At 36.9% G+C, this 16,413-nt stretch overlaps 1 protein-coding gene across 1 annotated transcript in view; it reads left to right on the top strand.

Moving 5' to 3' along the window:
- Positions 1–16,413, top strand: part of DSCAM (DS cell adhesion molecule) — a 3,720,739-nt gene that overhangs the window by 514,102 nt on the left and 3,190,224 nt on the right. The window lies entirely within an intron of this gene.

Below are 16,413 nucleotides of genomic sequence, written 5' to 3' on the forward strand. Positions count from 1 at the left end.
TTCCATAGAGCAGTCAAAAAGTTGCTCAACTACAGTTTGGGGGTCGTTTAACACTTATATTTTACCCCAAATATGTTTTTTTTAATTTCTCAGTGAAATGAAAAATGCACAAAAATCTGAAATACAGATATACACTTCCTACTCATTTTTCCTCAAGATTCTTGAAACCATCAAGAAGCCGCTGCATGTTTGAATGGAAATGTGCAGTAGTGGAAGCAATTCCCTGCTGGTTAATGAGCAGCCTAGTCCTACACTGCAAGGTATCACAGGCGATTTAAAATATTTGTCCTTGAACATGGGATAGTAAAAAAAAGTACCTCCACTGGTCCTGAAGACAATTTTCTCATGTTCCTCTGTTTCCATAACCAGTCTCAACATATTTCACAAACCATACTGATGACTAAGTAAGGGTATTTAAAAGTTTAGGGTTCACGCAGATAAAAACTCCTAAGCCACAGAGATAACTTAAGTGTGTAGGCTGGAAGAGACCCTGTATGAGGAATTACCTGTTGTAAGTGTTTTCAATTTGACATAAAATGTCTGGCTTGCTAGGTAGTTCAACACTCACTTGCAGAGCTTCTATGTTTATGCCTGGGCTCCCTGTACAGCAGTTATATTACTGCAGACTCTCTCCCTGAACAAAGAATTCCCATCACTGCCTGCTATTGTTAGTAGTCTAAAGCTGCTTCTTGGCCGCCATTGTTCTGACACACTCAAAAAGGCCTGTAATTGTTTCTCCCCATTACTTCAACTTCGGCAGAATGTTGTACCTTGTCACTTCCAATGAATAATTTCACTTTCAAGTTTATCTTGACTCTGGCCTGTGCTCTTTACTTCATCATATAAAGTCTACCGTATTCTAAAACATTGGCTATAACCTGAAATGCTCATAACTGGTGAATTTTTGACAGAACTGAGAGAAGCACGTCTGAGGCTAGCAAACACAGACGAGAATATCCTCCCTTAATAAGAAGTGGTATTATAGCTTGTCGCCTGTTTTTATCATAATCAGAAGTTCAGATAAAAATGTTAGCTACACTTGGATATATAATCTTTTCACCTCTTTAATATCTGTAACCCTTTTTGTAAAAGGCTTTTAAGTGCCAACAAGTAAATTTGTTTGGCATCCTGTGTTGCTCTAGTCTGTTTTGACACACGTGTAACATGTTTATTAATTAAGGGATTTGCCATCCTGCCTTTCAATTAGTAGATGCATCCTTTGTTTGAAGCAACTCACACAATGCAGGCCTCTGTTTCTTTATTGTTGCTGACAGTGGCACATCACACAACAGATGTCTTTTTCATCTGGCCCAACTGTTCTAATATCACCTCTTTTTAAAACATTTGCCTAGGTTATATCCGTAAAGCAACCTGTGCTTTGTCTTTGTGATATATATTTTATAATTTCCTTACTGGGTTATGCTACATATATATATAAAGTGAGGAGGGGTAGGCTATAAAGAAGATTATAAATTAATCCATTCTGAAATTCCAGCTTTTTTCAGACAAACAAATGACAGACATACATTAGGGCACTATTCAGAATCTCAGCGGTTAGAAATATTAAATGTATCTGCAGCAGGTTTAAACATTATGCCATAATTAAACTACACTCTAAAACAATTTTTTTAAAGAAGTGTGCAAAGTTGGCTCGACTAACAGCAGCTTGTATAGTAGCTCCAACACAACACAAGCTACATATATGGTAAGAGAAGAGTACTTCGACTGGCTTGAGCTGGTAAGGTAAGTAAAAGGTTAGTTGCCTTTATGGGCCATTTTTAAGCCTATCCCATTTCCCTTTCAAAAGTGAGAGCCAAAATCTGTACCTTGTGACTACAAGGTAAACACCTTAACCATTATACCAGTTTTCAGTTAATGAAGTTAAATTTGCTTGAGTTGCTATTTCTGTAGAAGCTGTTTGTCTGAAATAGATGTATAAGAAAGTGAAATTTTATAACTTGTCTTCTCTGAAATTAAACAGCAGCAGAGAAAAAGTTACATTTTTAGTGAATTAATTCTTGCTGACCTTGAGTATATATGTGCTCACCTTATATATACTAAAGGTAGTGGGTTTCATGCTGAAATGTATGAGCTACTGTTTTCAGAGCTCATATATTTGAAGATAACATGCTAGACCAACAAAGATATTTTAATAGCAAAGAACTAAATGCAGTAATTATTACCTTAAAAATCAATCCAAAGCATTCATCAAGAAACTTTTGTAGGCAGTTTTAAGGAGTTACATACACTGGAAATTAGAAGTATTGAGAGACCCTGTAAGAATTCGAATCATTTTTGTAATACATTTTGGAACAAACTACTTTTCTTTATAACTGACACAAATAAAAGGAGCTTTATTTTCTTCTTAAGGCAATTTGAAATTTTCCACTGTTTGCCTTGATCTTTTGTTCATCTATTCAGTGCCCACTGTAAAGCCAAAACTACTCGTCTGTAGGACCATATGGCAGGTTGACATTAGTTACATCACTGTGTTTACTTGTTTACACCCACTCATTTAAAGGTTCTTTGACAAGGCCGACCTCAGAAAAACAGCTCCACAACACAAAGATATGGATTATTCCTTCCTTCCCTCCTTCCTTCCTTCTCCCTTTCTTTCTTCCACATCTTTTCTCTTTTCGTTTCTTTTCTTCCTTTCTTTCTTTTTTTGTTTCATTCCAGTTATAGTAATCAATCGACCAAAGTATTGTTTCCTAAAATATGAGAAGAAACAGGTATTCATGAAAAAAATCCCCTTGGATATTGGGAAACTTGCTAATGCGATACAGTCATAGTGAACACTGGACACTAGAGATGACACGCAAACAACTAATCCCCAAAAGATGACTAGGTTTAAATAGCAACTGAAGGCACATGATAATAGTTAATTGCTTACAATCAATATAAACTTAAAGTGCCAACAGCCCATAAATATAAAATAGTGTTGTTGTTGTTGTGTCTTTCGGCTTTTCCCGGTTAGGGGTTGCCACAGCGGAACTCCGGTCCGCTAATGATTGACAGTAGATTTTTACATGCTGAGTTGCCGGCCCTGATGCACAACCTTCAACGAAGGTACGCCCATTCATACATGTCTCCACACCGAAGACACTCTAGCTGAGAATCGAACAGGACAAAGTCTTACTGTGAGGCGACAACGCCACCGCAACACCACCACCGCAGTTATAAATATAAAATAGTGTACTCTAAATAAAAGAACATTAAGTACAAACCTTTCATTTTCCATGATTAAAGCACTTAATAAACTCCATAATGTAAGTTAATACATAAACTTTATCATAGCTTTGCTGCTCTCATCTTTAAAATTGAATTGATAGTCACTTGGCCATTGGGCAGAAACATTTAATCTAAGTTTTCACACTAAGTCTCTATATTCGTTTTTTGTTTCCCACTGTCCACCCCCTGAATCTAAGTTATTTTTTTCTAAAATACCAAGTTCAATTTTCTTAAAGCCATTGCATTCAAGGGAATGCTTACAAAGGACATGGTTTTTGCTTCCCTTAATAATGTCACACAAGTGCTCATACATTTTCTTTCCCAAACTCCTTTCTGCTTTTCCCTACATAAAATGCTTGGCACTTATTACAAATTGCTAGATATACTATACCTCTTGTCTCTTGTGTCACAGTTACCTTTTATAAATAATGCTCTCAAATGGCAATAGTTGTTTAGTATTATGGAATTTTTATCAATGATATAGTGGCATTGATTACACCTTCAACATTTTCTTGTTCTTTTTATATGAGCTCCTCTATTATAGTTCATAGTTCTGCTTTTATTATTTTCTAAAACAGTCTTTATGTTCTTGTGTAATTTAGAAATAAGGTGAGGGTAATCACCTACTATACTAGAAATGTCTTCTGTTTTAAAAACTGTCCAATTAGTTCTAACAATCACTTTTATTATGTATTCTCAGTATCTCAGTCCTGAATATTTCACTCAAGACTGAGAACAATAATTTTGTTCCCTTGATTTATAGAAAAAGTACGTTTTCCAATTACTATCTTCACTATAAAAGTTGTCACCCGTGACACTGTAAACATACCCTAGTTAAGGGACAGTTTATATGCATGGTGTGTGTGGTATAGAAATAACTATTCAAGACAGAGATACAGTGGATACATACTTTGCTTTTGGAGAGGGGACACCTGCAGGAGATATTGGATAAGATCTATGATGAGGTATCTAGGAGGCTTGAAGTATATCCCAGTGTTAGACGATAATGAATGTACAAGGGAACATGAAGGCAGTGACACTGTCACAAAAAATACTTATGAATATTCATGCTAATGGCATGCAATGATAACACACAGCTAATAAAAGAGATTGTTAGAATTAACTGATCAATTTTTTAAAGCAGATAAAGAAATTATTAGTATAGTAGGTGGTTTCCCAAACTTTATTTCTAAAGCAGATAAGAAACATAAAGACTATTTTGAAAAAGAATAAGACCAGAACTATGAATTATAATGGGGGACTCATATAAAAGGAATAAGAAAACGTGGAAGGTGTAACCAATGTCACTATATCATTGCTAAAGTTTCCATATTACTAAACAACTATTGCCATTCAAGAATATTATTTATAAAAGAAAACTGTGATGCAAGAGGTATAGTATATCTAGAAATTTGTAATAAGTGCCAATCATTCAATGGAGGAAAAACAGAAAGGAGTTTGGGAAAAAGAATGTATGAGCACTTGTATGACATTAAGAAGAGGAGCAAAAACAATGCCCTTTGTAAGCATTCTCTTGAATGTAATGGCTTTACGAAATTTGAACTTGGTATTTTAGAAAAAATCCATTTAGACTCAAGGGGTGGTCAATGGGGAAACAAGAAAAGAATATATAGAGTTGCAACTTAGATTAAATGCATACACACCACCCTGTTTCAATGACCAAGTTGAGAGCAGGAAAGCTATGACACAGTTTATGTATTAACTCACACTATGGATTTTGTTAAGTTTTAACCGTGGAAAATGAAAGTTTTTTACTTAATGTTCTTTTATTTAGAGTACACTATTTTATACTTAGGGGTTGTTGGCATTTTAGGTTTACATCAATTGTAACCAGTTATCTATTATTATGTGACTTCAATTGTTATTTAAACGTAATGAACTTTTTTGGATTAGTTCTGAAGAAGTAGTGAGTTATGAGGATGAAAGGGCTTAACTAATATACTAGTGTCTTGTTACTGCCCTTGGAATACACTGATTTGAGTTCTAATTGTATGCCAGAAGAGATGGCTCTCATTGGTTAATGTTTTTCCTCCTTATGGCTACAGTAAACCTCGGCTTTCCATTCTTCTGTCATACACGACTCCTGACACTCTGTGCCAAATGTGCTGCAGCCCCTCTGATTCTAGCTTTGATCTCCTCATTCAGATTTCCCTTCCCCTCAATCAACTCTCACAGATACTTGAAACTGTTAACTTTTTCCACTGTTTTCCCTCTTTTGCTGCCATTTCATCTGTTTCATCTATACTCAGTTTTATCCCATCTGTCTTCAGGTTTGCATTTTGTTCTCTGTCTTTTGCTGAAGTTTTTGCTCAAAGTCGGCCTGAAATGCTGCATCAAAAGCAAGTGATAGAGACAGGAAAACGTATGTCAATCTGAAAGAAGAGTTTCAGACAATAAGAAGAAGAGATAAGGAGACCTCCAAGGCCTATTTAAACGACTAGTGTAAAGAAAAGGAAAAAGGCAACAGAATTGGAAAGGTAAGGGGTCTACTCAAAAGACTTGTACTATTAAGTGAAACTTCAAGGACAAAATGGGCTGACAACATACAAAGATGGCAGGGACCTAACCATAGCAGAAGATATTAAAATAGTGGCAAGACTGCATAGTAGAACTATTCAAGAAGGACCCCGACATCACCAACACATACAATAGTGTGTTCAGTCATCTAGAGCCAGATATCCTGGAAACTGGAGTTAAATGGACCTCAGAAAGACTTTCTAATAATATGACTACAGGAAGTGATGGAATTCCAGATGACTTGTTTAAAATGACACCGTTACAGTGCTACATGAAATTAGAGAGCAGATTTAAAAAACAGGACAATGGCCATTGGACTAGAAAAGGTCATTTTATAGTCCAATTCCAAAAATATTGACAATGCTAAAGAATGTTCAAACATTTAAACAGCTATACTTGTTTCACATGCTAGCAATATAATGCTCAAAATCCTGCAAGATAGACTCCAGTAATGTATGGACTAAGAATTGCTATATGTGCAAGCTGGGTTTAGAAGTTTTAGAGGCACATGAGATCAAAGTTCCAGCATCCGCTGGGTTAGGAAGAAAGCAAGGGAGTTCCAGGAAAAAAATCTCTTCTACTTTACTGACTCCTCTAAAGATTTTGACTGTGCCAACCACAGCAAACTGTGACAAGTTCTTAGAGCAATGGGGATAGCAGGCCACTTTATTTGTCTCCTGAGGTGTCTGTATGCAGAACAGTAAGCAATTATTAGAAATAAATATGGAAAGACTGAGTGGTTCTGAATTGAAAAAGGAGTACAACATGGCTGTATAGTTTCACCTTATTTATTTAAGTTTTACCCTGAAATAGATCATGTGGCATACTGGATTAGATGAACTGGGTTTTGGAAGCAAAACTGCTGTTAAGAAAGATTAACAACATTAGATATACAGATGATTCCCTTTGTTTGCTGAAAGTGAAGAAGAGCTGTGGAGCCTGTTGATAAAGGTGAAATTAGAAATAGCAAAAGCTGGCTTGTTGCTCAACATAAAAAAGCAGCAAATAAATAAATAAATAAATATAATTCTGTCATCTAGTCCTATCTGTTTTTTGAAAATAGACAGGGAAGAAGGGGTGCAGAAGCAGATTCCATTATTCAAGGCTCAAAGATCTCTACAGATGGTGGTTGCAGCCATGAAATTGAAAGGTGCTTATTTTTTGTGATTAAAGCTTTTGCAAACCTGAATAAGATTTTAAAGATCAAAAATAACACACTGCCAACAAAGGTCCATAAAGCAAAAGTTATGTTTTTTTACCTGTAATAAAATCTGGCTGTGAGAACTGGACTGTCAGTAAGGCTATGCACTAGAAAACTAATAGTTTTGTGAATGGTGCTAGAGAAAATGTTTGAGAATTCTGCGGACAGCAAGAAAATCTAATCAGTCAGTACTTCAATAACAACTTGCAGAAATAAACCCAGGTTGTTTATTGGAAAGCCTGACAGTAACATTAAAACTCACATAATTTGGCTACAAAATGCAAAGACAAGCTTCACTAGTGAAAACACTGATGCCGGTAAAGTCTGAAAGCAGAAAAAGAAAGAGAAGACAGATGCATAGATTGCTAGACTATATTATTTAAGCAGTACATATGAATTTGTAAGAACTAAAAAAAAACAAAACAAAACAGTTTTTGACAGAAAGGCCTTGTGTTCAAAAATCCTTGAGATTATGAAGAGCAGACTCAAGACTAAACAACAATTTTAAATCAACTTAATGATTGAAAAAAGGGATCTCACTAGTGAATATTGACAATTAAATGTATTGCTGGTTCATTGTTGTACATTTCTTATATGTTGTCATCCTGAATGGATTTTCCTGTGTTAGTGACTTTCTTATTGTTTTCTGTCCTTGTTGTATTATTTTCAGTGTTATGTGCACTTTTCAACAACTTGGAATTCTAAGAAGCACTAAGCATGGAGCTAAGAGATTTAAAATGCATTTGTATATCTTTAAAATATTGGTACCGTTAACCTTTTTCAGAATCCATTTTGTTTACCATATTATACAGTTTCCTATAGTGTATATGGAGCCTGGACTGAAATGCTTATAAAGCTGGCAGTGTGCAGTCTTCTGTGTCATCTTGTTTTTATCAATTTTTACATGATGTGAGAAGCAATTAACACGCTTACTTCATCTTTTGTTATTTTGTCATATTTTTGGTTCGGACACAAAGATAATGGAGAAGGTGGGGAGCAAACCTATTGTAACATTTAGAAGCGGTAATAATTTAAAAGCCCTTCTAGAAAGTGGAAAGGCTATGTGCCTTAGAACACCTGGAGTGTTCAAATGTCAGGCTTGCAATATTTGTTAGTTTATGGTGACTGATCGCATCTTTTTGATTCGAGGAAGTACTTATAAAGAAGGTGGGTAGTTTAATTATAATTCCAAGGCAGTGGTGTATTTAGCCCAGTGTCAGACATGCCCAGCCTTCTTTATTGGAAAAACCGACAGAAGACTAAAGGAAAGGGTATATGAGCATGTACATAGTATTGCCAAAGGCAAACAGGAGAACGCTTTGGGAGGCATTGTAATGGTAATGCTGGGCATTCTTTTGTTTTAGAATTCTCGACCAGATTATACCTAACTTAAGAGGAGGTCCATTCCAATTATTGTTGGAACATCTAGAACTTCTTTGACAACTGAAGCTAAATGTCAGTAAGGCAGCAGGACTAAATGAAGTCATCTCACTAACTTGTTCATAGGTTGGTACTAGGCTATCAGCCCTAGGGCCTATACAAGCCTAGCCATAACAATTCCCTGGCTATTTCCTCCCACACTATTTACTTCCCTGGACCCCTGTCTAACAGGGTGACTGATGTGATCCCCAGGGTAAATTTCCTTTCTTCCATCCAATCGTCAAGGTTCCCTTTGAAGAGGGCCAAGGAGGCACTCTGCTTGACACGTATGGGCAGTTTATTCCAGAGTCTGGGGAGTCTCTGGGTCAGGAACCTATCCCTCCAGCATGTTTTGTTTATTGTGATGACAAGGTTTAGATCCCTGGAGCATGTGGCTCTGACGGATTGGGATTTCTTTATGTGTAGCATATCCAACAGCTCTGGGTTTGACATGGCCTTGTATGTTAAGCAGAGATCGCCTCTGAGTAGATGATATGCGACAGAGTATAGCTGGAGTTCTTTAAGGCGGTCAGCTTAGGGCATCTGCTTTAGGCCTGTAATTCTTTTAGTGAGGTATTTCTGCGGCCTTCCCAGTTGTTGCAGATGTCTTGAGAGGTACATACCAAATGGGGCATTGTATTCTATAATGGGTCTAATGACGGATGAGTACAGTGCAACAATGACCTCCTTTTTTTCTGGATGAAAAGCCCTTTGTGATGAGTGTGCCACATAGAAGGATTTCCTGACTGTTGTGGCGATGTGCTTATTTATGGTGAGACCACTGTCTAGCTGTGTCCCTAAGTCTCTTATCACACTTTAGGTGCTTAGTGTACTGCCACCTATGTGGTAATTCATGGGTACATGTTTTTCCCAAAGGGGATAACTATACATTTATTGGCATTGAGCTTGAGCCCATGGCTCTGGCACCAAGCATCTGTTTATGTAAGGTCCTTTTGTAGAGTATCCACATCATTTTTTAAAAATAAAAAGTTTGAGCAGATGACTTATTGATTGCCTGTTTGGCCCTGGATACAAAAATTGGAGGTTTAGGGTAGAATATAATTTGAACCTTGGAAGTATAACAGCTAAATGCATTTTTTTAACCTGTGGTCTGAAGTAACTGTGTAAATGTTTGTAGTTAATGGAGTATATTAGAAAGCAATGTAGAAATGATCGGCACTAAAATACAGATTAATTCCAACAAATCACTAAATATAGTTTGCATCTACCTGCCCCCTGGTAACAATACCAGCACCCTGGAAGGTATCCTTGCTGAGCTCTCTTCAAAAATCCCCCAAGAGACAATAGTTCTAGGTGACTCTAACATTGACTGGAAGTGCTGCTCTACTGAAACGCCAACTTCCCATATTAACCTTCATGGCTTCTCACAAACAATCCACTCCCCAACCAGAATAAATAAACCCAATAATAAAGAGTCCATCCTAGACTGGATTCTCATCAACAATCACCAACAACACTACAAAGTAGGAACCCTCCCAGATGACCTAATTCTCTCACTAACATAATCAGGCAAAAGTCTAGCATTCCCAGCCCTGCCATATATAGAACAACAAGCAAAAAAAAATTCAACCCTGATCACTTCCAAATTGAACTAAAAGCATGCGATTGGTCACCCATAAAACATCTCCCACTTGATGAGGCTGTTAACTACTTTAACCTAAAATTCTTAACAATTTTTGACCACCATGCACCAAAGAGATCTATCAAAATTAAATCTAAACCTGCCCCATGACTTACTAATGAAACCAGAAAAAATAGAACATAGAAATATAGTCACAATGGAGATCAACAAAAAACTCCACAGACCAACAAACGTTCAGACAAATAAGAAATGAAACAAAAAAAGCTATACTTGAAGATAAAAAAAAACTTTTACTGCTATCTCCAGCAAACTAACCACAATAATCCACAAAAGTTCTGGTTCAGCATAAACAGCTTACTTCATCCAGGCCATTCCACTACACCACCCCCTACTGGGGCAAATCCTGACAATCCACAGCAAACTGCAAATGCTTTTAATTCCTACTTCACAGAGACCATCCAATCACTAGCTAATCAACTTACAGCTGATGGCTCTGCTCTTCCTACCTTTGCTGATAATTCTCTTCCAATACTCCACTTGCAACCAGTCCCAACCTCCCTCATCTGCAACCTTTTACACAAGCTAAAACCATCTACCCATCAGCTGACCAGCTACCTGCTGAATATCTGCAAAAAGCAGCCAAAGCTATAGCATATCCCATATCACTGTTGATAAATAGAACCATACAAGAAAGCACCATTCCAGCCATCTGGAAAATCTCCCACATTATTCCTCTACACAAGGGTGGAAATTCCATAGAATATTCTAACTACCGTCCTATAGCACTACTCTCCCCCTTGGCAAAAATAATGGAAAAGTGCATCCATAGACAATTACTAGGCCATCTACTTCAGAATAATCTTCTAGCTAAGTGTCAGCATGGCTTCGCACCCTTCCATACCACAACTACTGCTCTTTTATCCTTCACCGACTGCATCAATTCTAACCATAATAACAATGTTCTCTCTTCGGCATTTTTCATCGACCTTTCCGAAGCATTTGACATGGTCAACCATGATCTACTTATTAATATACTAAAATCATTTTCTCTCGATACAATGGCTACTAAATGGTTCCAGTCCCACTTAGACAATAGACAACAGGCTGTCCTATGGGACAACAACCTATCATCCCATCTCCCTGTTACTTTAGGTGTTCCCCAGGGCTCCATTTTAGGCCCCCTCCTTTTCTCTATATTTATCAATGACCTAAACTGAGCTATTCCCCAAGCAAACTGCATACAATATGCAGACGATTCAACACTAATCTGCTCAGCTAAATCTCAATCCCAACTACAGACTCTAACCCAAAAAATGTTTAGTATAACAGAGAACTGGTTTCTACAATGCTGCCTCCTCTTGAACCCCCCCAAAAAAACACATTCTTGCTCTTTACTCCTACCAGGAAGTCACTCCCACTCAATTTTTCAATCTCATCCAACAATGGCATACTCATATCTCCTGATCTAACAACTAAACTTTTAGGGGTTACTATTGATAACAACCTGAACTTTGATACACACATCAACAATACCATAAAAACTGTTAACAAGAAACTAGGATCTCTTTACAGGATTAAACCCTTTCTCTCCCCACTAGCTAGAAACACTATTGTCCACTCTCACCTTATCTCCACACTTCTCTATGCTTCTTCCATATATACAAACCTGTCAAAATATAACCTGAACAAGCTGACCAACTCATATAACAACATTGCCAGATTTGTCACTGCTTCTCCCTTCAGGATCCATCACTGCTATAACCTGAAACAATTAGGATGGCTAGAGCTCCAGAATTAGATTCACTATAACCAACCCACCACTGCCCACAAGACCCTCTACCAACCCACAAATACCCCAATTCTTTCCAGCCTCATTACCCAATATAAAAACCTCAAAACATTAAGATCATCTAATAAACTACTTGTATCAACATGTAAATCTAAAACATCACTGTCTTCTTATACACTTTTTAAGCATAATCTGAAACTCTATCTGAAAACCCATTGGTTATGTCCCTGTAAAAATCCTGACTAATCCTATCTGCTCCCTTCTCTTGCTTGCTTTAGACCTTAAATCTGCTCTGACTTTTGTCAGTATCCACCTAATACCTATCCTTTACAAAGACATATCTTACCCTTTACTGCTAATTTAACTTGTATAGCCTTTTGTAAATACAGTGTAAAATACCTCATCTAATGCTTCCAACAAATTCTGTACAAACTGTGCAAGTTGTTTTTTTTTTTTTTTTTTTGCAATTGCTGAAACTTTAACTATGCATCTGTACCATAACTTGTTACCTAAATTTATGCTGAAACTGTGCAAATATTTGAACTGTTGAAACCTTAAGTTTGTATCTATATAATAACCTTTACCTGAATAGTTGTACTAATGTAACTTCTTGGAGCTTATCTTCCCGGGACTCTACTGAAAATGGACATGCATCCAGTTAGACCATCCCGGTCAACAAATGTAAAATAAAATAAAATAAATATATTAACAACACTTTGAATATACAACATGTTAGGTGTCTAGAGACAGTGTAAAATAATTTTAACAAGTTTAAGTATAAATTTTAAGTAAACTTTTAATCAATATTTAATATTATATTTGGTAACAAATCTTATGGTAAAATGTTTTGTTTGGTGGGTGGGGATGGTGGGGTTGCTTGCTTAATACTCATTTGTAGCTTTTCAAGTTGGAAAATGCTGAACTTGGCTGTTTTAACATTATCTAATTACTGACTTTTAATGGCTTCTATGTAGATGTGTTTTTTATTGGTTAATTAGTTTAATAGGAAGGTACATAGTGAATACTTAATGCTGCAAACTTTTTGCTTTCTTTGTCTGAAGAAGTCTGGCTATGTAGCAAGATGAAAAGTGCTTTACTTTACTCTTTTGTTTTTGGTTTCTCATTAAAGAGTTTGTTGATTTTGGTCCTAAAGTGTTAGTTGCCTCTGTTTCCACCAGTGTCTTTTACCTAGTTTGTCAGTTCATTGTTTTTGTTATTATAATATATTTGTGGATGATTTGTTTTTTATTGTAGAAAGTGAGAACAATACAGTAATAAGTTTTGTGAATATGATTAATGTTAAATCTGAATTTCTGAGGTTCACTTTGGGAGACAAAGGAACTAACATGAACTTTTTAGATGTTTATTTGTATTTGAATGGGACAAATAATGTCTTTGAAAGTAAAATACATCGTAAGGAAACATTTGTAAACAGTTACATACATAATAAAAGTAATCATTCACTGTTTATGAGAAAAAATATACCAAAAGGTCAATTAATAAGGTGTAGTCAGATGACTAGTAATGATGCAGTTACAAAAGAAGAATTTACAAAAATTTGTGGGATGTTTATTGCTAGAGGGTATAATAAAAGTGAACTTAGTAAATTAGCAGATGAAGTTTATAGTAAAAGATATGAGAGACACCCCCTATATTAAAGGCATCATTTAGAACTAATGTAACAACTGGGGGGGAGGTAAACAACATCATAGAGTCACTTGTAATTTGGAAATGTCAGTAGATAGTAAAGAAATTTGGACAATAATAGAAAATGACTGGAAGACTTTAGAAGGGAATAAAGACTTGTTTGAGGTTGTAGGTAGTAAACCTTGTTTTGTTTATATTAATAATTATAATTTGAACAAAAAATGTTTAAAAGGGATTACACTAAGTACACACCAAATATCCTGTACACTCAGAAAAAGCAAGGTATGTACATATGTGGATGCTGCAGGTACTGCAGATATATATTAGAAGGTCCATTTATAGGTTCATACGTACGTACTAGGCTATCGGCCCAAGGGCCTAAGTAAGCCTAGCCAACAAGGTTCCCTGGTTTGCATCATCAAAGAAAGTTAATTTCCTGTGCCCCTGTTGAGCAGAGCCACAGAAGTGACCCCCGGGGTTTATTTCCTATTTCCCATCCACTCATCAAGATTTTTCTTGAAGAGTGCTAATGAGGAATTTTGCTTGACATAGATGGATAGCTTGTTCCAGAGTATGGGAAGTCTCTGGGACAGGAATCTATCCCTCCAGCATGTCCTGTTTATTGTGGTGACAAGGTTTAGGTCCCTAGAGCATGTAGCTCGGAGGGATTGGGATTTCTCTACATGTAGCATGTCCAACAGCTCTGGGTTTAACATAGCTTTATATGTTAGGCAGAGATCTCTTCGGAGTAAGCGATATGCTACAGAGTAACAGAGTAAATCTGGAGTTTTTTGAGAAGGTCAGTGTAGGGCATCTGTTTGAGGCCAGTAATCCTCTTTGTGAGGTACTTCTGTGGCCTTTCCAGCTGCTGCAGATGTCATATGAGGTACATTCCAAAAGGGGCGTTGTACTATATAATGGGTCTAATGAGTGCCGAGTAGAGGGGAACAATGACCTCTTTTTTCCTGGATGAGAACTGATGAGGTGTGCCACATAGAAGGACTTTCTGACCACTGTGGTGATGTGATTATCAAAGGAGAGACAACTGTCCACCTGGGTCCCAAGGTCTCTTATCACACATTCGGTGTTAAGTAGACTGCCATTTATGTGGTAGTTCATGGGTACAGAGGTTTTACCAAAGGGGATGACAATGCACCTTTTGGCATTGAGCTTGAGGCCATGCCTCTGACACCAGGCATCTATCTCAGTGAGGCCCTTCTGTAGGATGTCCACATCATTTGGGGACTCGACTACGGCTCCTAGTTTGCAGTCATCTGTGAACTTCATTAGAGAGAGGCCTTCTGTGTTAGGTACTTCACATAAGTAAATACCAAACAGGAGAGGTCTCAGGACTGAACCCTGTGGTACTCCACTTGTCACTGGTTTGAAGTCAGATTTGGAGTCTGCAACATTTACAGTGTGGGTTCTGTCAGTGAGCCTGTTGGCAACCCATCTTGTGACGTAGGGATTTATACCTAGTTTAGTCTGTTTAGCTGTAATCTGAGAATGAGGGATGGTGTTGAAAGCCTTGGCGAGGTCAAGATAGGCTGTGTGAATCACCTTACCTTCGTCTATGGCTTTAGTGACTGCTTTTAAGCTATCCCAGCACTATAAAAGTACCAGAACATACCACCTGTAAAACAAAAGGGGTGGTATATGTTTGTTTGTGCAGCGGATGTTCTAGTTTTTATGTAGGAATGACTACTAGATCATTATATGAAAGGATGAGGGAGCATTATTATAATATCAAAAACAGAGATCAAAAAAGCACTTTATATAGGCACGCAGTCTAGTGCAGGACATATAAAATATGTCTATTTTCAGACCTAGAAATAGTTAAGTTAGATGCAATGGGAGGTGATTTTAAGCATTTTTTGGAACAAAGAGAAACCTGGTGGCAGATACAACTTCAGGCAGATAAAACACCAGGACTGAATGAAGTTATTAATATGAAATGTTTTTTGAAATATAGGAAATTGTATGTAAATAAATAATGTTTTTTGTATGCTTAAGATTTTAAATTTTACTGTGGTAGTTTAAATGGAATTTGGTTAATGGTGTGATGTAATGAAGTCTTAATGAGTATCTGTATATAAGTATGGAAGTAGTGCTGTTTTTAGTTCTGAAGAAGTCATAAAACAAAAGCGATGAAAATAAAGTATACACTAAAGAAGTTTAGCTATTGTTTTATTTTCATGCCATCACCAGTATTTTGGTTTTGTTTTAGAAAATACTATTTGTTAACAATGTGTAATGAGTTAAATGTTGTACAAGAAGGATGGAGAAAACAGAAAATTGGTTAGCTATCTTGGCAGAGGAAATCGAAATTAGAAATCAATATGCGGTGTTTAGACTAGCTTTTGGTGTATAATGTAACATTATTTCTGCTCAAGAGTTTAAATTCCCACATCTGAAACAGTGAACTGATGTACTGGTTTGTAAACAGGAAGGGTTAACACTCTGTACACTGCTATGTAGGGTGTGATGCATGTGGCATCCCAACTACCTAGACAGTTCACGTGATTCACATATGTGACACAGAGTTCAGCTATATCACCAAGTCCTACATACTGAAATTCATCAGGGCCATTTAAGTATAGACATTGTGGCTAATGTTAGATATACAGCTGCATTCCTAGCAAGTCTGTATGTAATAACCCCACTCCACAGATGCATACTTTGTTTCAGGTCATACTGCAGAAATGTTTGAGCCCTGGTTTATGGTTCCTGTATGGAACCTAAAGACTGTGGCTTAAAACCTGCATTAAGTTGCACATGTACATACCAGCAATATCATAGCGCATGTGTTCATTCTGTACAATGCTCACTTCTGCTGCCTTAACATGTCTGGGTGGGGCATACCAGCATGTTCCTGCCTCTGTCTGCACTATGGTTCTACCATACTGCATCCTTCATTATAGACTGGTGAGCAGACAGGCTGGGCAACCACAGGGTACTGGTATAGTTAGGCTGTGCACACACACA

The sequence above is a fragment of the Protopterus annectens genome, chromosome 5.part0, assembly GCF_019279795.1.
Source record: "Protopterus annectens isolate FY-2018-M chromosome 5.part0, PAN1.0, whole genome shotgun sequence".
NCBI classification, from domain to species: domain Eukaryota; kingdom Metazoa; phylum Chordata; order Ceratodontiformes; family Protopteridae; genus Protopterus; species Protopterus annectens.